Below are 23,750 nucleotides of genomic sequence, written 5' to 3' on the forward strand. Positions count from 1 at the left end.
AGACCTGGTATGGTATACAAGAGGCGGGAACAGCGGAGACGCCGAGTTAACTCTGTAAAGGAGTGTGAGGCAGCGTTATCAGCACATGACACAACATGAAAAAGGTTTCACTGTCACTCTCCATCTGCATAGATAGACGACTCACTCACTATCCAGATTTGTGAGACGCTGGGCTATGTCGTGGCTCAGTGCTGGACTGTGTTTGAACTTAAGGGCAGACATACTCGTCATCAAAAAAATGGTTCAAATGGTTCTGAGCACTATGGGACTTAACATCGGAGGTCATCTGTCCCCTAGAACTTAGAACTACTTAAATCTAACTAACCTAAGGACATCACACAACACCCAGTCATCACGAGGCAGAGAAAATCACTCGTCATCAGGGTTTTGGATGACCAGGTCAGACCACCATAAGAGTGAATCGCCATATTGGGCAGCAAGCACATCTTAACCCATTCACATCTGCACCTGCTATCCAAAAATAAGTAACGGGCTCCCTACAAAATTTTGTGTCATCCTGGATGATTAGCTGGAAACTAGCAGCAGCTGGACTAGATAATTACCATCCCATGCTCAGGCTGTCATTAAAACCTCAACACAAATGGTTGCATTTGGAGTGCTGCTGTGACTAAGAAGCATCAATTGCTGATGAATAACGTTGCATTGTGTTCAACAACGAACTGCTGTTCTGTATAACGCTGGATGACCATCATAAGTGAACATGGCTGTGACATGAGGAGAGGCTCCATGCTTACAATCTTTAGGAGAGGTACAAGTGTATTATTCCTGGCTTTATGGTTTGGATATGCCTTCAAGTCACAGTTGGTAGGAACTTCGATGGCAAATTGGTACTGTCAGATGATACATTGATTATCATCCTTGGAGAGTGCAATAAGATATCAGGATGACAGTGGAGTTGTGTAATTAACTTCTTTTTCTGGCCCTCGGACATGGTACATCATGAATATCTTGGTAGAGGCATTCTGTTGTGTCTCATGCGAAACGATAGACGTCCGTCATTGCTGACAGCATAAAGAGCAGAGCCGAGCACAGGACCACCCAAATGCCACTTTCAGCGACGTCTTCAGCTGTGACCATGATGACAGTACAGCAGCGCTGCCAGTGATACTGCGGATGCAGCCGTGACCTCCCTCCAGCAAGTGGGCAGCTCTCTGTTGCGGCGGCGTCTGGTCTCGCGACTCATGGCAGGCTGCCCCATCCCATGGTCGAACAGTGGACCCATACTACATTCCAGGATGTCACTCTTGGTGTCACAGGCTCTTGGTGTAGGCTGTGATAGTGAGATGAGAATATTTTAGTACATGAATGGCTGAGTACTTGTACACTCCAGACTGTGTTCAATTAGGGCATGAGGCCCATACTTTAAGTACTTCTGTGGTGGCAAGAGAGGAGAGGCTTCTGTCCTTCTGCTAGCGTATTGCAGCATTGGCTATAGCTATAGCGCACCCAACGGGTTCTGTTTTGCAAAACCTGTCGGCTTTGTTTCGCTTCACAACGCGTAACACTCTTGCCTGCCTGCACCTGGCTCTGTTGCAACTCACTTCCGCCCTGGCCAAATACAGTCGATATGCTCCAGTATTTCGACATCATGCATCCCCATTTGTTATCTCTCACGCAACAGTATCATGGTGCCATACATCATCATGACAATACTTGTCCACTTACAGCATGTGCCTCTATGAGCCGTCTGCAAAATGCTGAAGTATCCTGCGACGAGCAAGGCCCCAGATTTGTCAAAAAAAAATGCTTCAAATGGCTCTGAGTACTATAGGACTTAACTACTTTGGTCATCAGTCCCCTAGAACTTAGAGCTACTTAAACCTAACTAACCTAAGGACACCACACAGATCCATGCCCGAGGCAGGATTCGAACCTGCGACTGTAGCGGTCGCACGGTTCCAGACTGTAGCGTCTAGAACCGCTCGGCCACTCCGGCCGGCCCCATATTTGTCCCTGACACAATATGTGTACGGGACTAGTCTGTCTCATTGCCAATATCCACAGTGTCAAGGACTTGTTGCAACTGTTGTGGGCTTCAGGAGGGGATACAATGGCTTCATAACACACTTTCCAAATGAATCAGTGAATGCGTCCAGATTAGTGGAGTTACAACGTTATACTCATTAACGGGCTCAAACTGCCGTGTTCCCTGTAAATTACATTTGATTTTGTACTCACTGACATAACATCAGATACCCTCCCAACCTGTGAAGTTTCATTCCGTTTCAGGTTCCCCTTCTGAGTGCTTCATACTTCTCTATCAGGCAGTGTATTTGCCATTGTCGCTAAGAGGTGAGATGTAAATTATTCCCTAAGGACTGTGGGAAAAACATAGCAGCACTGGAAACGTCAACTATGGAACGGTGACGAAAAACTTAGGATGGAGGGAGGGAACCTATGTCCGTTGAGATATTGTGACAGGGAAAAAGTTAAAAAATTGTGAAGACAAAAATGTATAAATAATCGGATTAGCGCTTCAGAACATATTTTGGTTTCGATTTTGTAACTTGGTCTAAAAGTAAGGATCAAGCCTATGTTAATGAGCCAAAATCAATAGATTGTTTAGAGAAGAGGAACAAATTTATGCAGCTATACACTTGAAGCACATCGCTGAATGGACTTTAAAAAAAGTAACTGGGAGCAAGCGGATCTAGTTCCACAGAAGGAATTTGGAAATGAAGTCAGCAGATGAAATCGTTCTGAAAACATTTCAGAACAGGGACTGACAAAATTGCGTTGAAAATTGTCATTAGAAGTAACAGACTGGTGGGTCATTAACTATGGGATAAAGAATCAGTTAACTGAAAACGAAGGGAGCAGTAGAAGATTTGAGCCGTACGAAAGCAAACTGGAATCTGTTTTTCTTGCCGAAGACATAGTTTTGCTCTGAATGGAATTTTTAGCTGTCCAGGTATAGGTTCTGAAGTGATTTATGGCAAATAACGAATTAGTCTTCGGAACAGATTTGTCTCAATGGCCCAATAGCGATCGTGGTCTGTGTGTTTCATTTAAATGGATCAATTGGAATGCCATTCGACTATAAATTTATTTGGTTTGCAATCACAAATTCATCCATTTTTTTGGCTTTCTGCAGTAAGTCTGTTCGTCTATATGCAGCGGATGATAAATGGACGACTGAATTCAAGATGATCTACAGGAAATGATTAACGAGAAACATGTCTCAAATCAGCAACTGGAACTCTACAGAAAAACAAGGTGATCTCTATTCCATCCGTCAGAATGGTAACAGAGTTTTCAGTTGTATAAATTGATGCGTCCCTTTGATAATTTTGCGAAGAGTATAACAATGATTTACAAATACTCTAATATTGTCCACTTTAAGGACCAGAGGCCACAGTTGTGAAGATAATCGTTACAATTACTTTAGCATACAACCGCTAATGTAAGAAAGACAGTCCTCAGCAACAAATACTACACAAGGCGTCTGGCTTAAGTGAATGAAAAACTACGCAAGAAGTCTGAGCCACGAAAGGAAAAAATCTGAACAGTCTATCAGCCCACAACAATGCTTCGACAATGGAGAAACGGGAAATATATTTGTGGCACCAGTTGCTGTACCATTCACATTTTTCAGCCTACTTTGTTCCGTATGTGATTCACTGTTAGAAAACATTTTGAGCCATGTGAGGCGATAATATCGACCGTACACTGATGCTTTGCAGACGTTCCGGAGTCACACTTGAGGGATCATTACTTCAGTGGAAAAAAGTTGCGTAAAGTGCGTCGACCTAAAAGGTGAAAGGAACGGCATTTTTTTTTCTTTTCTTTTCTTTTTTTTTTTTTTCAAGTTAATTGTGTTCACCTTGTCCTCCCAGAGTGAGATAAATACCCGTAAATGTACTACTGAGGAATAAGAATCCAACGGTAGTGAAGCGATTAGCTCGTGACAAAAAAATGATTAGAACTGAATAAGGACAGTTCAGCCGATAATGAGGAAAAAACTGCTATCTCGCGCGGCCTATGGCATTCCTTCTGCACCCGCTTGACAGTGTAGTAGCACAGGTAGCGGTGGACGTTATTGATAGAAGGAGAGGCAGAGGCGCCTGCGCGAGCAGAGGTGTCGGGATGAGCAGTTAGTCCCTCCGTCCTGCCGCTCCCCCCTCCCCCATTCATCAGGAGGCATTCAGCGGCCTAAGCCGTCTTCATTGAGCGCCGCGCGACCGATGGGTGAATAGCGGCTGCCGCGCCCGCGGCTTCCCGAACGTCAGCGGCTGCCGACAGCCCTCGAAATTTTGTAAGGGTGGCCAACTTCGCAGCGTGCTTTCTCGAGCCCTCTCGCGGTGCGTTAGCCGCATATTTCGTGAGTAAAGTTTCGTTTAGAGCAGCCCCGGGTTTTGTGAAGCACGCCCTTCTACAACGCAGCAGCCGCACCGCGCTGCCGCAGGATCTCTAACCCTCAGGGTACAGCTGCATTTGTATGGCATCGCGTCTCTATTTAACTGTGAAATGGCGTCACTGTGCTGTCATTTTGTATCATGAAATTCTGGCAGTCAACAGGGAACTCAAACGCGGTGGAACATCACTGATAGTTCTTTGTATTTCATTCCAGCGTATCTCAGAAGCCTGATATCTACATCTACATCTACATCTACATCAATTCACATTTAAGTGCTTGGCAGAGGGTTCATCGAACCACAATCATACTATCTCTCTACCATTCCACTCCCGAACAGCGCGCGGGAAAAACGAACACCTAAAGCTTTCTGTTCGAGCTCTGATTTCTCTTATTTTATTTTGATGATCATTCCTACCTATGTAGGTTGGGCTCAACAAAATATTTTCGCATTCGGAAGAGAAAGTTGGTGACTGAAATTTCGTAAATAGATATTGCCGCGACGAAAAACGTCTTTGCTTTAATGACTTCCATCCCAACTCGCGTATCATATCTGCCACACTCTCTCCCCTATTACGTGATAATACAAAACGAGCTGCCTTTTTTTGCACCCTTTCGATGTCCTCCGTCAATCCTACCTGGTAAGGATCCCACACCGCGCAGTAATATTCTAACAGAGGACACTCGTCAAGGAATAGCCACAAAATGTACTAGGCGTATTTAGAAATACATGAATATATGAATCATACAGGATGATTCTTACAAAAAACTAAAAATAGCAACCAGCCACTGTTAATAATCCTATTCATTATGAACAAATATCGTCGTTACCGGTTTCGAATCGGTTGATTCATCATCAGACGGCTGCTCACACTTACAGTTAGTTATATCTTATGTTGCACATTCGATGTCGGCTGATTAACGCTGTGGTGAAAGTTCCTTAGGGTGATTGTGCCATACAGTAAAAAAGACCGAGCAAAAGGACTCTTTTCTATAATTGGACCTAACAATGAACTAAAACAATGTAAACAATTTTCTAAGATAAGAACTAACTTGGTTTTGTTTTACGCGTGCATCGAAATTCCTGCCTCGTTTAACAGGAATGTTCACTGCTTCCAATGAATTTCATATTTGGCGGAGTAGCAAGAAAGAGTCAACATTTGTTTTAACTTTCCTCATAATATTGCACTTTCGAAGTTGAGAAAAGCGTAGAATCTTGCCTACTGTTCAGAGAACTACGTACTTATTTAAAAGGCAGTCAGCTGTGTTACAAGATATCTTAGGTTTCTCGATGCAAATAACATAAAACAAACTCATTTGTTAGGAAGTTGTTTACGTTGTAGTAGCTCATTCTTAGATCCAGTTACAGTAAAGTTGCTCTGTTTCTAACACCGTTTTTCGGTGAAGGATATCACCACCCAAGGAAAGTTTTCCACAACGAAAAAGAGGCCACATCGCATGTGCAGCGTAAGACGAAAGTAATTTTAAACGTGAACAGCTGCATGAAATGAACTTGTCGGGTCAAAATCAGTAACAGTGCTATTTGTTCGTAATAAGTAGGAATATTAACAGTGGCTGACTGCTGTTTGTAAGAATTATCCTGTCTTTACACAGCCAGGTCCTAATGTCGACCGAGCTAGGTGGCGCAGTGGTTAGCACACTGGACTCGCATTCGGGAGGTCGACGGTTCAATCACGCTTCCGGCCATCGTTATTTAGGTTTTCCGTGTTATCCATAATCGCTCCAGGCAAATGCCGGAATGGTTCCTTTGAAAGGGCACGGCCGACTTCCCTTCCCATCCTTCCCTAATCCGATGACCTAGCTGCTTGGTCTCCTTCCCCAAACAACCCAACTCGCTCCCCTAATTTCTAAAAATACCATACAAATCATGGCACTATTTAAATACTTCTAATCTGATTCTGTACTCTTTAATCTATGTGCCGCAGGCTGTCTCGTGCGCTACAATTATTATTCGCTCTTCCTGTTCAAAATATATCTAATATTACCCCCATGGTGACTGAGGCTAAACTTGGACGATACGTTAGTGGCACTGGCATGTGTTATCTCGGACTATTAAACAGAGTAAGGTTTTCTGCAATGCGAAATACTTTTCCTTGCCCGTCGTCCACTGCAGTTTTTGAGCGTTTCTGTAACGCCCTCTCGATGGTTGAAAAAAAAAAAAAAAATCCGTGAGGAATGTGCCAGTCCTTCTTCCATTTCTTTAATACAGCATACTAAGGTCATTGGGCGACAAACAATTCTTAAGAATCGATCGAAAATGGCATATGAAAGCGATATCCTTTGTGGTAAAATTACATTTCCTTAGTGTTACTGGATAGGTTTAGATCTGCTATCTGGGTTAAGCACAACTGGCTCCGATCTGTTGTTTCATCTGAAGTCATGCCCGACTGATGTTCACAGAGCTCTGCTTCACGCTTGTGATTACAGTAGCTGATCCCTGTTCGTACAGTCAAGGCATATGAGCTTTTTGCACCTGTTTATTCACGTAACTGGACATGATAAATGTCAAGGTTCAATTGACAGTGTTTGAATCAATCACCATCCAAACATATGCAATCCTTCTTGTATTTCGTAAGTCTCTTCTAAAGACGTGCCCTCATTGCATAACTGCATCGTAAGCGAAATGACATACAGAAATTTAGTATCAAATCTTCAAATCACAGTCACATACCTGTTGCGGTATTCCTTAAGTACGTACATAGAATGCACAATATCATGTCATCAAATTAATATACGCATAAAACACGTTATACATGCGATCAGGAATATTTTCTGGAGAGGTTATGCGTCTGTTCTGTTATTTATACAGGTTTTATTCCCTTTCTTTGTCAGTCGAAACAGGATTCTGAAATCATGAAAGTGAAGGGATTCTTTCGTTTTACATTGCATTTATCCCTTCTAGTACGTGGTCCGGTTTTTCAGGATTTGACAAATTTTATTTCATTATTTAACTTTGTAGGTGGATGCACTTACTGACGCCACGGTTGTCAAGGTACCTGAGGGAAGGAAATCGTCTGTGCCATCTGTCTCTGAATGGTGTAAACTGTGTTCCGTGTGTTATGGTATTTTAACTGTTTGTATAACGTTTTGTCTGAGACGAAATTTGAGGAGCATCCCAGCATTTGCTCAAAGGAGCGTGGGAAACCAGCTAAACACCAAGTTTAGGTAGGCCAGCGTACCAGGGGCGGTCGTTAACCCATAGGGCGGATTCGATCCGGATCTGCCTCACTTCCCTGTCTAGTAAGCAAGTTCGCTGCGCGCTGTGCTATAGGAGCATAAGTATAAAAGTAAGTAGATATGAATATTTATTTCATGTGAAGAAAGTGCCTTGGATCTCCACGTGTGGCTCCATGCGATAAGCCCATTTACGAAAGCATCCATTTGCGTGACCTAAGCAAGCCAGCGCCACCTGAAGCTGTGAGCGGCGAGAAACCGAATCAGCTAGTGTCCGAACGCAGCATTCACGGCTTCTATCCACACACTGCAACCTTTGACTGTAGCTAATTGCGGACTAAACGGATGATGTACAGTGATGTGCCCGCCACGAGACATTGACCGCCGCCTGGTGGCGTTAGGGCAATGAGTGCGTGCAAGCGGAGCAGAGGCGAATGGGGAACCTTTCTAGCGACGACACGGACCGTAAATGGGGAAACCCACTGACGCTGATTAAATGCAGATGGTTATGGATCAGCGTCCGGATACGAGCATCTCGGAAACGATGAAACTGGTCGGCTCTTGACGTTCTTGTGTCGTGAGTATCTGCGGAAACTGGTTTGAGGCAGTGAATCTACGAGAAGCCGACAAGGTGTTGCACGGCTACTTCTCGTCACAGAAAGTGGAGAGGTTGCTCGCTCTATGCAGCAGGATAGGCGGCTGTTCTGACGGCAGAGTGCAAGTCCCTTCTCTCTCAAACGGCAGTGCCGATTTATTATCCTGAAACCTCCCCATTGTCTTTCACTGGGAGCAAAAGTATTTAATAATTGTCCGCAGCTCGTGGTCGTGCGGTAGCGTTCTCGCTTCCCGCGCCCGGGTTCCCGGGTTCTATTCCCGGCGGGGTCAGGGATTTTCTCTGCCTCGTGATGACTGGGTGTTGTGTGCTGTCCTTAGGTTAGTTAGGTTTAAGTAGTTCTAAGTTCTAGGGGACTGATGACCATCGATGTTAAGTCCCATAGTGCTCAGAGTCATTTGAACCATTTAATAATTCTGGGAGACGGTAGTCTGTAGTTTTTTATATTTAATCCTCGGTGCAGGCCAGAACGTCATGTGTGTAATAGAATAGTACAGTAAAAAAAAAAAAACTCGCGCTCTGAGAGATCCGTACAAACTTAATTATATATGTAGACACACCATCTATTCCGGGAATCAAGAAACTCGACGATTTTTGCCTGTTTGCAACATCGCTATTGGCAAGATATCGGTCCTGGGGAATTCAAAACTTTCGAGACTGTTTTAATTTTAAGTTTGACGTCGATCATAAAATAACAATGAATTATTTATTTCCATGTGAGAAATTAAAAATTTAGAATTTTCGTGCTTTTTTCTTCACTTGTATTGTAAAACTTCCCTTCTTGCCAAATTTCATAATCCTAGGTCAAAGAGAAGTACGCTATAGGTTTTGATGAGTGAGTTTGCGAGTATCAAAATAGGTGACATAAATGGCCGTATCTTTTGATTACACTGACTTAGAAGCTTAAGTTTTTACATCGTCAAGAGACCATAGAGCCTAGTAAACGCCGGCCGAAGTGGCCGTGCGGTTGAAGGCGCTGCAGTCTGGAACCGCAAGACCGCTACGGTCGCAGGTTCGAATCCTGCCTTGGGCATGGATGTTTGTGATGTCCTTAGGTTAGTTAGGTTTAATTAGTTCTAAGTTGTAGGGGACTAATGACCTCAGCAGTTGAGTCCCATAGTGCTCAGAGCCATTTGAACCTAGTAAACGACACAAATTTCAACTTGACACGTTTACCCGTTTCTCAGAAAAATCGCGTTTAACAGTCGGACAGACATACAAACAGACAGACGAACAACAAAATCACCCTAGAAGGGTTTCGTTTTTACTAACCGAATCACAGAACCCTAAAAAAGTAGTTAATTTCATCTCTACTCACTTTTTTTTGCTGAGAAGCTTTACCCAGCTACACCAACAGAAATGTGTAAACAAGAAACGTTTTTCAGCAGTTACGTATACCTTTCTCCACCAAAAACGCTGGCCACTGCCACACTGTAATTTACACAGTATCCGACTTAATTTCTGATTGAAATAAATAATTCGTTACCCGGAGTACATTCCCGTTCCACGGGCCTTAAAACAGGGTTGTCCTCTTTCTTCAACTCCACACGTGATTATAACAGAGACCCTGTTACGAAGATTACGTAGAAGCCTACAAGGTATCACTTTATTCGGTACTAAAACAATGTATACGCTTACCCGGTCGATATACGCGAAATAATACTCAATAAGATGACGAGACACTTGAACAGAATCTAGTCCACCAATACCAAAGGGACGGTGGAACGTCACTAAGTAACACCGCATTGGTCGTCCTAATGTTTGGAACGTCAAACCTGGCTACCCAACAGTATACCACATCAAACTCTCTTGACATGGCTTCTTACAACTGGCACCTCAAGACTCAGATAAGGAAGGCAGTTCTGTGTGATCAACACTAAAGAAGTTTTGGTCGTTTGTTAACACGTATACCTTAGGAAACGGACACCACATAACGACTGCTTTTTTCATGTTCAGTGTCACAACCAAACTTACTAGTAGTAGAGTGGGACATTTTGAGCCTAAATCTTTCAAAGATGTTTCCTCTTTAGCAATTATGAAGTATTGGAGTGACGAGCCTTTTGACACAGGCCATGGCAATCAACCTGAAACAAAATAACATGATAGCAACAGTGGAAAAAGGCAAATAGTGTGAGGCAGGTGGTTGTTGTTTTGTTTTAGTAGTGCATACCCCTGAGATGCTAAATTGATGACCCCATGATCGGGAAATGGAGTGAAGCTTCCAATGTAATCATGAGAATTTACTATTCCAAGGTAATGGAACAAGTCATACAATGGATAACGTCTTCATAAATCTGAATTTAACAAAGGAAAGCACACTTTAAAAGTTAATAGTCATGCACACCATATTTTAGGGAAGAGAGCACTTAACTAGTAACTGAAAAAGCATACTTGCATAATATACTATATATTTCCCTTGACTCGCATTCAAGTTAAAGAGACAAATTACATGTAATTCCGATCTTGGTATCAATTTTAGGATCGCACACTGAAATTGCCAGCTGTCAAGCGAAGAACATTTCAGAACGTGCTTATGAAAAGTGAACTTGAAAGAACAAACACCGTTCACCGATGCAAAGTGCATCCTGCGAATCGAACAACTAATTTTCAGTCGTCGATTGCCGAAACGACTATCTCCACAAAGTTAATAAATACCGCGCCCCCCTGGACTTTACCACGGAAAAGCATTGATGACCGCATCTCACCAAATAAACTTATAATACACGGCTGCATGCACCGGCTGTGAGCGGCAGTTAACGTACTGGACCCAATCTCAGGTGTGCGGCCCATGAGGTGCTGCAAAATCGTCTTTCATGGAAGCAGAAGGCAGAAATTGTAACTTCTCTCTCAAGTTCCGGGAAAGCGCCGAGTCATCCACCAATTACGGTAATGGTTCCGCTTATCGTCTAATCTCTAGCAACGTTTTACCCGGACTGTCACCACCACCCCAATGAAGTTTCGAGATTTCGACATAGCGTTAGTAAGAGTGAGACTTTTTGTTTATTTTGTGGGTCAGTCATTGAGATGCTGCGTCTTGCGGTTCTTACAGAAAACTTCCAACTACTGTTTTCGTTAAGTAAAGGAGGCATTCCTCCATGTGGCATAGTGCCTTTGCACAAGCAATTTCAAGTAGCCCAGCGTGTTACCTGCTGCCTAGTTAATAAGGCCAACCCTGAGCTGGGGGAAGTGCGGAGGGTGGAGGCTGCATGTGTCCCAAAGGCCACTTAAAGCTACACACGTTTATGCCTGTGGCAGAGTTCGAATGCTTCCACTGTGTCTCTCTGCTAGGCTGCAGTGCCGACGAAGTGAACAGCTAATTCAGTTCCTAGCCTGACCATAGGCAACATGTGGAATTACACTTGCGTTTGGCAAGTAGTAATATGATTTATGAGAAGAACAACTTAGTTACCCGTTCGTTGTGTTAGTAGACCTGGGAAATCTAGTGGAGGACAAAAACATGAATAAAATATGTAGGGTGGTACTACATGAATAATTAAGTAACCTTAAAATAGCATGAGTTTATTTTAATTCTCTCAACTAACAGACACCCAGTGGCGATAACACAAATGTCTGTTTTATGAAGTTTTATACGTTAGGGACGAAAAAAAAATATTCAACAGCCTGAATTAATTGCAGTATGACAGAAAACACACAATACTATTTTTTGTTAACACTTAAGTATCAGCAGTAAGACTGGCTAACTCTACTGGGAAACAGGCATAACCCATTTGCCTACATCTGCTACTTCAGTATCTTTCAGTACTGCGTAGTGACAGAAACAGTATTAACCTTTTAGAAAAGAGACAGATTACAAGCAAGAGCCCGCTGCTGTCAAGGAAGGATGTAAGGAAGGCAGATCGAGGTCATCAGACACGGAGCACAAGCTCTGACCATGTCAAGGTTTGGCGAGGAAATTGGTTGTGCCTTCTCGTAGGAACCATCCCGACACTTGCCTGGAATGGTTTAAGGAAATCTGGATAGCCACACTTTAGTTGTCATCCTCCGCAGTGCGAGTCCAGTATGCTAACCACCTTGCTCGGTATTGTAATCAACGCAGTGATGACTTCCACTGCTTATCTCTTCTTATGCAATGAAACATTTCGCATCTGGAACTGAACGCAGGATATATTGGCCTTCATAAATAGGACATCTCCTCAAATGATATGCACAAAAAGGAAAAAAAGACGGTTTGCTTAGTAGCAGTATCAGTTCTCGTTACGTTATGCAAAGGTTATGGCATATGCCAGATGAGTTCAAAAGTATGGCGAATAATGGTGCTCGTTAGGAAAGTGGCTACTATAGATGAGAAGAAATATTAGGTGCACACTGTGCATATGCCTGAGGTTCTCGTTAAACAGGCTGAAGAGGCTGTTCCGCTTCCAATTAAGGGAATGGGCTGCAACCAGCTGCGGGTGGTGGCTCAAGTTGGAACAAACTATACTTGGCCGTCGACATCGTATATTTATCATTCTCGAGCCTAGCAGAAAAGGTTTAGAAGACAAGGCTTCCTCAGAGAGTTTCAGTGAACCTTACTATCTGCAGAAAAAACAAATGGCAGCCACAGAACTTCTTCTTTTTCTTCAACATCCATTATTAAATGCTAATAAAAAGAGCATTCACCACTTACAATGGATGTTTAGTGAATACTCACAGGGCCATTTTCACGTAATTTCTGAAATAATACTTCCTCTTCCACCTTTTCCCAAAGCGAAAGAAGAAACTAATGTTATATTTCATTTGCGTCTGTGCTGGTTGAGATTACCGACTGCCAATTTTTCTGCTGATAAGTGTATCTCCACTCACGGCACAGCAGTAACACTTGCCGCGGGAACGATGCCCGGTTTATAAACAGGAGCTCCTTTAAGCAGGTGATGGAAATACTCGCATTGTTTCTAACTGGTGAAGGATACTAGAACCTACCGCCGGATTACGAGCAGCCGTTTGTTCGCCAATCTTGCGGGCGCCCTGGTATCTTGATGAAGACACTGCATAATCCCATCATTCCCAGTCTGTGGCAGAATTGTTTGGAGGAACAGAGGGAGGAGTGCACGCGTTGGGCCTGGCTCCGCACAATCTCTACGAGCTGTGGGCGGCCGTTGTGTGCCCATGGGTAGCACGATGGCTCGCCAAGAAATTCTGTGTTGTGGAGTCCACATTACGGCACGCCTTGGACGTCGCCAGTGTGAAGGTGTGTTAGGTAGATGTCCAATTCAGTTGTTCGTACTTTCATTGCAACACTAATAAATCAGATGGTAATGAGCAGCGTTGTCTGTTGAAATATTCATGGGCAAACAGAGCAGATAGAACTGGCAGAGATATTAATTTACTGCTTCATCCACTATCATAAGAACCAAAAAAAAAAATGAAATTAGTTTATATTAACCACATCCAAGATTAAAAATAGCAGTCTACATATAACTGAGGAAAAATTTTCTGAACGCTGTTGTAGTCATGTACGTGACCAACGCAAACACGACTTTTCAAAAAGGTCGGAGGAATTCACAAAGCTGCTCATGTTTTGTTCGCAAAGTACTTAGCGAAGGAATGACATCACAGATAATGTAGGGGAGAGTGTTGAACCTTCGAGAATAGTATATTCAAGAACACGTGAAGTGTTTTTTTGTCGGTACTTCAATGTGGTGACCGATTGTAGAACCACGTGAAGGAATGCGCATCAGGGATCGCCGTAAGCAGATTATCCTAATTGCTAGACTTCTTGTTGCTGTTAGATACGATTTTGTGTTTCGCACAACATTTGTAAATATTTTGCGTTTTACGTATTTAACTGCTGCATAATACATTACAGCGATTTGGAATATACTGTAAATTCTACAGGTAGAAAATTTTACGGTTAGTAAAATGCTGAATATTTTTAGAACTATTTATATAACATGTGGACAGTTTAACAACACTTCATCAGACGTGCACCATCCTCATCTACATCTACATCTACATGGATATTTTTCAAACCACACTTAAGTCCCTGACAGAATGTTCGCCGAACCGCCTTCACAATAATTCTCTGTTATCCAATCCTCGAACAACGCGCGGAAAAAACAAGCACTTTCCATGCGAATTCTGATTCCTCTTTTTTATTACTGTGATCGTTTCTCCACATTAAGGTCGGCGTCAACAAAATATTTTCGCATTTGCTGGAGAAAGCTGGTGATTGAAATTTCGTGAGAAGATCTCGCCGCAACGAGAAACACCTTCGTTTCTAGCGTGCCCACTCAAAATCTTGTTCACGTCCGTAACACTCTCTCCACTGTTTCTCGATAGCACAAAACGTGCTCCTTTCTTCGAATTTTCTAAATGTACTCCGTTAATCCTATCTGGTAAGGATCCCACAACGCACAGCAGTTCTCTAAAACAGGACAGACAAAGGTAGTGTTGACGGTCTCTTTAGTAGATTTGTTGCAACTTCTAAGTGTACTGCTAATAAATGACAGTCCTTGATTCGCCTTCCCTACAACAGTTTCTATGTGTTCTTTCCCATTTAAGTTGTTCGTAATAGTAATTCCTAGGTATTTAGTTGAACTTATAGGCTTTGCATTTGATTGATTTATCGTGGAACCGAGGTTTAAAGAATTCCTTTCAACACTCATATGGTTAACCTCACACTTTCCATTATCTAGGGTCTATTGACAATTTTCACACCATAAAGATATTTTATCTAAATCGTTTTTCAATTACTTCCTACTGACAACTCTACTAGACCATAAATGACAGCATCGTCTGCAAACAACCTAAGACGGCTCCTCAGACTGTCTCTTAAATCGTTTATGTAGGTAAGTAACAGCAGAAGACCTTTAACACTACCCTGGGGAACGCCAGAAATCACTTCCATTTCACCCGATGACTTTACGTTAATTACTACGAACTGTGATCTCTCTGACAGAAAATCACGACTGCAGTCGCGTAACTGACTCAGTATTCCGTAAGCACACAATTTGATTACAAGCCCCTTGTGAGGTACGGTTTCAAAAGCCGTCTGGAAATCTAGAAATACGGAATCAATTTGATATCCCTTGTCAACAGATATCAACACATCGTCCTAAATCCGTGTTGACTCTGTGTCAATAGGCTGTTCTGTTCGACGTAGTACCTAATATTCGAACACAATATGTGTTCCAAAATCCTGCTGCATATCATCCGCAGCTCGTGGTCGTGCGGTAGCGTTCTCGCTTCCCGCGCCCGGGTTCGATTCCCGGCGGGGTCAGGGATTTTCTCTGCCTTGTGATGACTGGGTGTCCTTAGGTTAGTTAGGTTTAAGTAGTTCTAAGTTCTAGGGGACTGATGACCATAGATGTTAAGTCCCATAGTGCTCAGAGCCATTTGAACCATTTTTTGCTGCATATCGACGTTAATGATATGGGCCTGTAATTCGGTGGATTACTCCTATTGCCCTTCTTGAATATTGGTGTGATATGCGTAACTTTCCAGTTTCTGCGTACCGATCTTTCATCGAGAGAGCAGTTGTATATGATTGTTAAGCACGGAGCTATTGCATCAGCATACTCCGAAAGGAAACCTGATTGGTATACAGTCTAGACCGGAAGACTTGCTTTTATTAAGTGATTTAAGTTGCTTCACTAGTTCGAGAATATCTACTTCTAAGTTACTCATGCTAGCAGCTGTTCTTGATTCGAACTCTGGAATATTTACCACATCTTCCTTGGCGAAGGCATTTCGGAAGGCTTTGTTTAGTAACTCTGCTTTAGCGGCACTGTCATCAAAAGTATTTCCATTGCTGTCGCACAGAGAAAGCATTGATTTTCTCCTGCAGCTAGCGTATTTTGCATACGACCTAAACATCTTTGTACTTTCTGCCAGGATTCGAGGCAAAGTTTCGTTGTGGAAACTATTATAAGCATCTCGCACTGAAGTCCACGGTAAATTTCGAGCTTCTATAGAAGGGGGATCGGCTCCGTCTTTTGTAATTATTCGGCATGATTTCCTCAATCGCTGTCGATACTATTTAGTCGAATTCAAGCCACGTTTGGTCTATGCTTAGATGGTTAATTTGGAAGGAGTGGAGATTGTCTCTCAGGAAGCCATGAAGTGAATTTTAACCTGCTGTTTTTGAACAAGTATATTTTTAGTTTGTTTTTGGAGGATTTGGAGGTTACAATATTCAATTTCCCTACGACAACTCTGTGTTCATTAAACCCTGTATCCGTTCTGATGCTCGTTATTAGTTCAGGATAATTTGTTGCTAAGAGATCAAGTGCGTTTTTGCAGTCGTATACTATTCGAGTGGGCTCATGAACTAACTGACAGAAATCATTTTCAGAGAATTCATTTAGCACAATTTCTGATGGTATTTCATGCGTATCTCCAGTTTTAAACAAGTATTTTCGCCAACGTCCGAGTGTAAACTGAAGCTACTACCAACACGAATTGCGTGTGTCGGGTATGTGTTTGAAATTAGACTTAAGTTTTCTTTGAAACTTTCAGCAACTGAATCATCTGAGCTGGGAAATCAGTAACAGGAGCCAGTTATTATTTTATTCCGATTGCCAAGAAGAACCTCAACCTATACTAACTCACAGGAACTATCTGCTTCAATACCGCTGCAAGAGAAACTACTTCTAGCAGTAACAAACACGCCACCGCCAACTGTATTTGCCCTTCTCTCTGAACACCGTTAGGTCCTTCGCAAAAATTTCGGCTGAAGTTATCTCTGGCTTTAGCCAGCTTTCAACGCCCATAGCGATTTGAGCATCAATGCTTTCTCTTAGTGCTTAGAGCGCTAGTACTTTCCCATCACAGCTGCGAGAGTTTACGACTGTAACACCGATAGTTCCTAGGCCTACGTTATTCTTGTGTTCGACCTGCACCATTTGAGATGGAAGCCCTTTCTAAGTTTCCCAGAGGCCTCCTAACCTCAAAAACCACCCAGACCACGCTACACATCCCCTGCTACCCACGTAGCCGCCTCCTGTTTGTAATGGACTCCTGACCTATTCAGCAGAACCTAAAACCCAACCAACCTGTGGTGCAAGTCGAGGAATCTACAGCCTACACGGTCGCAGAACCGTCTGAACTACTGAACTACTGATTCAGACCTTCCTCTCAGCTAAGTGCAAGAATTCTGCAACTGGTCCTGTCGACTATGCTGCAAATGATCTCCGCTTTCGTCTCGCAAATACGACTGGCAGCCTTCACCACTTCTGATGGCCGCTCAAAACCAGAAAGAATCTCTTCTGATCCAAAGCGACACACATTATTGGTACCGGCATTGGCTGCGCAATGTGCTTTTACCATAAATATATGTCCAAGTGATGCTAAGTGCTATTATCTACGTATAAAGAAAAATATTATCTTCTCAACAATCTTCAAATTGTGAGCTACACTCTTAATTTTTGTATGTAAAATTAGTCAATGTACTCACGGCAATTTTACGCACGGGCTCTTCCTCCCAAGTTGGTACATTTGAGTTTGAGCGTTAAGTGCAAGAGGACTCACTGTCCTCACAATAATTAGACGGAACACATTATCTGGTATAAATATTTATTGTAATAAACTTTACAATGTGTACATCCAGCGCGTCAACTGTGGCTCCTGGCTTAGCTGAGAGACATAAACGTCCATTCAGTATTTAAGAAAGGAGATGTTATCATTTAGTAGTTTTCCTTAGATTTCACAAGACCAGAAGGGCAAAACAATGAGTTTCATGAAAAGGAGCTATTGCTTATTATGCTATATTAATTGAATTTAACGTCATCTTCAGTGTATGCGAATAATAAAGTGTGGTGCGGAACTGGTGGGAGGTTATAACCACATACACACAGGACCGTTAAACAACTGGTCTATGACAGCCAGCCCCCACACCAAGGGAGGCAAGTTATCCGTCTTGACCAGCACATGATCACCGATCTGGGGCTGCCGTGCTTCTTCGTGTCCAGTTCCTGCGTTGCTGCAGATCGTGTATGTATTCTGTGGACCACCTCTTCCAAAAGGACTGAAGCAACTGCTGTACATGTTGCCACCTGTGCCACCTGTTGGCAGGAACCTCAACGATAGAGGCTTCTGGATGAGAACAAAGGGGCTGTCCGATTAGGAAATGACTAGGAGTGAGAGCAACAGGAGAATCTAGGTCATCAGAGACAAGACGCAATGGCTTTGAATTCAAGCATGTTTCTGTCTGAATTAACTCAGTTGTCAGTTCTTCAAATGACAGTACCGCATTGCCACAGACGTGTTTGAGATGTGATTTCATACATTTGATTCCTGCCTCCCAGAATCCACCAAACTGAACCTCCAACTGATTCCCTCTGAGATCGAAAAATTCACCACACCTTCAACAGTAGTATAATCAGAGAAAAAACGTTTAAGTTCATTGTGTGCACTTACATATATGGTGCCATTGTCACTGTACATGTGAGAAAGTTTCCCTCTTCTTATAATGAATCTCCTGAGGGCGGTCAAACATGAACTCGTTACCAAGTCACTAACTAATTTTAAATGGATAACCTTGGTTGCCATGCAAATGAATAAAGCAATATAAGCCTTGGTGGTAAAATTGTTCAAATGTGTTTGAAATCTTATGGGACTTAGCTGCTAAGGTCATCGGTCCCTAAGCTTACACACTACTTAACCTAAATTATCCTACGGACAAACACACACACACATGCCTGAGGGAGGACTCGAACCTCAGACGGGACCAGCCGCACAGCCTTGGTGGTAACCTTATTCCGTCTTCCATCATGATTTACAGCAATAGGGCCTGCACAGTGTACTCCACAGTGTTGGAATGGGCGCGACTGGTTTACTCTAGCTGCAGGTAGCTGACCCATGAGTTTCTCCCTTTTCTCTGTCACCTCCATTACGGTCCCTGGGGTACAAGTTATTTACAGGCTAGACATGTAGTTACAAGGGCATTCTGCTCACAATTTCCTCTTGTAAAAAGTCATAAACCACACACACCAAATATAGTACTGGGGAACACGGAGATCATTACCTAAAATATGAATATTAATCTGACCGACAGTGTAGTTAAAGTGAGAGAGTGGCGTGGCGTGCCGCCTCTCAGCCCCACCCTCTGTTACTGCCCGGATCTTGCAAGCTGAGAGGCTTCCTCTGAAACAGGACAAGCGACGTGGTCTGGCTGTGTGACATTGTTAGCCACAGATACACCTAGAACCTGTTTGTCAAACCAACAGGGGAGTCTTTTGGTACCTGCCATACTCCGAGGCGACATCCCACTCCAACACAGGTGAGCGATTAACCTCAGTGCAAGCAGTAACTTGGTTGGGCTGTCCACTGGTGCAGACTGATCAGCGGACTCGTGGGCCAGGCTGGAAGACCGTTGGATGAGCACGGCTGGTCCACAACAGTGATGTCCGTTCATTGCAGCCTGAAGCTGTGTAATTGAAGCCATCACAGCCTGGAGCTGAGAGCAAACTGTTGCCATCCCACTCGCATCTGCACACAGCAATCACAATCCCTATCGATACTGAAGACGGTGGAAAACGTTATTACACAGAAAAACAAACGAGTATCGTCACACTCTACGAAACTCTGCTGTAGACACTGACGAAAACGCAAGAACTGTATGTAATAAAATAGATTAACATGCAGAGATTCAAAAACTAAACTACCAGATCACACGGGCGAGACTAAATAATTCTCTCCTGTTTAGTAAATTGTCAATGTCACAAAATCGATTACTTCCCTGCCGCTGCTCTGTATTGGCTAGCGGCTGCTGCCTGACCCACTATCTTGACACAAAAGAAAGTCTTTTACTATGGAACATGTTATAGTTGCAAATGACCTGAGTTTCCTTAACAGTTTTACCTGTATTTTCCTTGTGTTGAAAGTGGAAGCTTGTGTTAGGTTCCAATAGCTAGTATTTCAAGACGTATTTAACTTCTAACTGGTTCCTAATAATAAACGGTGTCTCAAAATCTCAAAAGGTATGCTACAACTTGGATGTGTTATAGCACCAAAACTACTTAGATGACGAGTAACTGACAAGAGTGCTACAGTGCTAGTGGTGTTGATACAACACACAGCAACTGAAACGATAAACAAAGCAAACGTTGAGTTAAATGTGCAACAACAGTTGTCGAAGTTGTAATTTAGCCAGAAAGGAATCCAAAGAACTTCACAGAGTGAGAAACAAGTAGCAAATGAAATATTAGCGTTTCTGCAAGATGAGTCAGTGAAATGTGTCGTGTCGTTTAGACTCGACTGTGCGGACAATGTCCTTGAGGAATACAACGATGATGATACATGCTTAATAAGTGAAAGTGATATTGAAACAGTTGTCGAACCATGTTGTTCATCATCCTTGTCGAACAAAGAGCCACAAATCCTATCTCCAGTGAAATGTAGTAAAGGACAATCGTTGTCCAAGCTGCGGGTACTAAACATAATTACGTACGTGGAAGGTCATTAGCAGAATAGTAAAAAACAATTATGCACAGATTCCGAATAAGTTCGCAGCAATGTGACCCTGTTGTACATAAGCAAAACTATGGATATTCAACAGAGGACAAGGCGAATTTGTTACAAAAAGTGATGTTTCCGCGTTTCAAGGAAGCTCGATACAAACTAAAGGATGTGCACATCAAACTGCGCACGACATAGATTTCAGCGATTTCAAGGGAAGCAAATGGCTCTGAGCACTATGGGACTCAACATCTTAGGTCATAAGTCCCCTAGAACTTAGAACTACTTAAACCTAACTAACCTAAGGACATCACACACACCCATGCCCGAGGCAGGATTCGAACCTGCGACCGTAGCAGTCCCGCGGTTCCGGACTGCAGCGCCAGAACCGCTAGACCACCGCGGCCGGCTGGGAAGCAGTGGATGGTAGCACAACTTCAAACAGTGCTACAGAATTGGGAAACTTAAGATAATGAAATTTAAAACAAAGTGTCAACTTGACGATACACAGCAAACTGTGGAATCGCCCAAAAATCTGTAGATTCGATAAACAAAGTTATCCCATCGTTCAGTAAGGAAGTTGTTTTCAACTCCGACCTATTGGGGTTTGAAGAGGAAAGGCATATGAAAGGAAGCCTGGAAATCAGAGGTACCAAGAGAGTTGTATCAAGATCAACTCACTCATTCGTATACAATTACATCGACTGTTAATCTGGATGGGAAATTGGCTGGAAAGTTATTTATTGGGCCGCGAGAAGTGGATGGCGCTCTGCCCCTGCGATTCTTTCTCGTGTATGTGATGTCGAAAGGGCAGGAGACAATGTTTAGGTTAGAGCAAGCGACAGCGGGAAAATGGGCGTAAGAGATCTACAACTATGGTTTGAGCACTGCTTGTGGCCAATAGCTGGTCAAAATAACTTGTTTTTGCTTGATTCCTGGTCTGCGTATAAGAACCGTACTCTTTTAGAGCAAACTATTTCTCCTGAAAAGTGTGTGACATTGCAATTCATACCACCTGGAACCACTGGACAAATTTTGCGTTCCTGTAAATCATCATCGCACTACCTGGAGCTACGCCTTAAAGGATAGCCAGTTGACTATTTCGCAATCGGTTGAATGCCATCACATTCCATCAGTTACCATCAACCAGTTACACCAATATCATTCTACACATATTCTTTAGGAGTGGATACCCAGCTGAACGTCCTCCACGGTTTGTAACTCCCAAGGAGTTCGTCTTCGATCTTGATCGTGCAAACCTTGTGATCAATGTGGCGCGCCAGTTTCGTTCGGTGTTCATGGTGTAAGTTGATGGTTTGTTCTGAACAGTTCTTGAATGTCGACGATGACCATTTTGTGAAGTGTAATACCTGCATCCCTGCACCTCCTAGACACCCATTTTCTGTCGCCCTCCTGATGCACGTAGTGAGTCATTAGCAGCTTTAATTTATCCTGTCATAATTGTTAACACAAGACTTTCAAATGAGACGTTTTAAAGATTTAAGTTGCGACCTCGCGCTCAAGGGGTTCCTTGTGAGACACTAATTCTGATTAGATGGGTAGATCACATAACTAATGAGGAGATACTGAATAGAATTGGGGAGAAGAGGAGTTTGTGGCACAACTTGACTAGAAGAAGGGATCGGTTGGTAGGACATATTCTGAGGCATCAAGGGGTCACCAGTTTAGTATTGGAGGGCAACGTGGAGGGTAAAAATCGTAGAGGGAGACCAAGAGATGAATACACTAAGCAGATTCAGAAGGATGTAGGCTGCCGTACGTACTAGGAGATGTAGCAGCTTCCACAGGATAAAGTAGCATGGAGAGCTGCAGCAAACCAGTCTCAGAACTGAAGACCACAACAACAACAACAACAACAACAACAACAATTCTGATTTAAACATAGAAGTTTGTAGTAAAGAGTTGTAACTTCTAGCTAAGAGGACAGCCTTGTGTATATGTGGAGTATCGTTCAATCGTAAAGTCTTGACACAACTCAGTACAAAAACATTTGCTAGTCAAGTGCCTAAATTCGGGAAAACGTGGTATGCTCTGCTATTTCGCCATAATTTTAGATAGCCTACGACATGCCTGAAAATCAAGAGAACAGTGATGTGCAATGAAATGGCAGAGTTAGGACCATTATTAGCAAACAGTTCTTTTGTCTGTGAGGTTTCTTTCGAATGTAAAGTTTTAAATGAAGCAGAACTATGTCATCGTAGTTCACAGTAAAACAGTGGAACAGCGTAAGGGTTATGTACGTTTTGCTGCAACGAGCATATCACCGAAATTATTGGTCACGTCTAAATGAACAGCGACAATAAAGAACCCTGCTGATCGTGTTTGCTGATCAAAGAGTAAATGCATGACCCGACATTCAGCTATTAAAATACTTCGTGGCCATCTAGTTCCACTATCTTCTCTTGTCACGCCGGACCACCGGACCACACAGGGTTCATCTTGTGAAATGCTGCACCATGTTTATCAGATGATTTAATTTGTACGGAAAGCAGTTTCTGATGTTTGTGTTTAGCGCATCTCCTCTTTGTTCGAACCAGTTATATCTATGGATTACCTAGCAGCGATGGATGTGAAGTATTACTGAAGGGTTGATGATATGACAGCATTTACGAGGTAGGCATGTATGCCGAGCGTATCAAGGTAAAATATAAGTCTATGTAGAGCAACATTGGGAAGGGAATATATCACAAGAATATAACATCCATTTTCACTGTTTTCCGAAATAGTTGTACCACTGCTATAAAATTCGTATCTCTTGTACTAACCGACATTTAGTTAGGTCCGCATGAACTACGTGCTTCTTGGTGACGTAGTGTTAGCTATGAGCCCTGTACGTCAAGAAAGCGATCGTCTGAAGACAGCGTTGATTTTGTTGTAATTTTCATCTAACAATCTGTGAACGAGGCGAAGAGAATTATTGTTGTAAGGAAGTGACAACCTAATGTTTTATGTATGGATGAAAATACGAGCATGAAATACTTTTTCGTTTTCAGACTGTCGTGAAACTGTATTCGTTGTGGATCATTTGTGGAAAATTGGCAGAAGCAAATTGGTGACGTGTCTAGAATGTACCCCTATGTTTCCGATATTGTACCGGCATTTTAAGAAAGTTGCACATATAGTGAAATTTAAAAATGCTTGTAGCATTCT

The sequence above is a fragment of the Schistocerca cancellata genome, chromosome 1 (genome assembly GCF_023864275.1).
Source record: "Schistocerca cancellata isolate TAMUIC-IGC-003103 chromosome 1, iqSchCanc2.1, whole genome shotgun sequence".
In the NCBI taxonomy this organism is placed as follows: domain Eukaryota; kingdom Metazoa; phylum Arthropoda; class Insecta; order Orthoptera; family Acrididae; genus Schistocerca; species Schistocerca cancellata.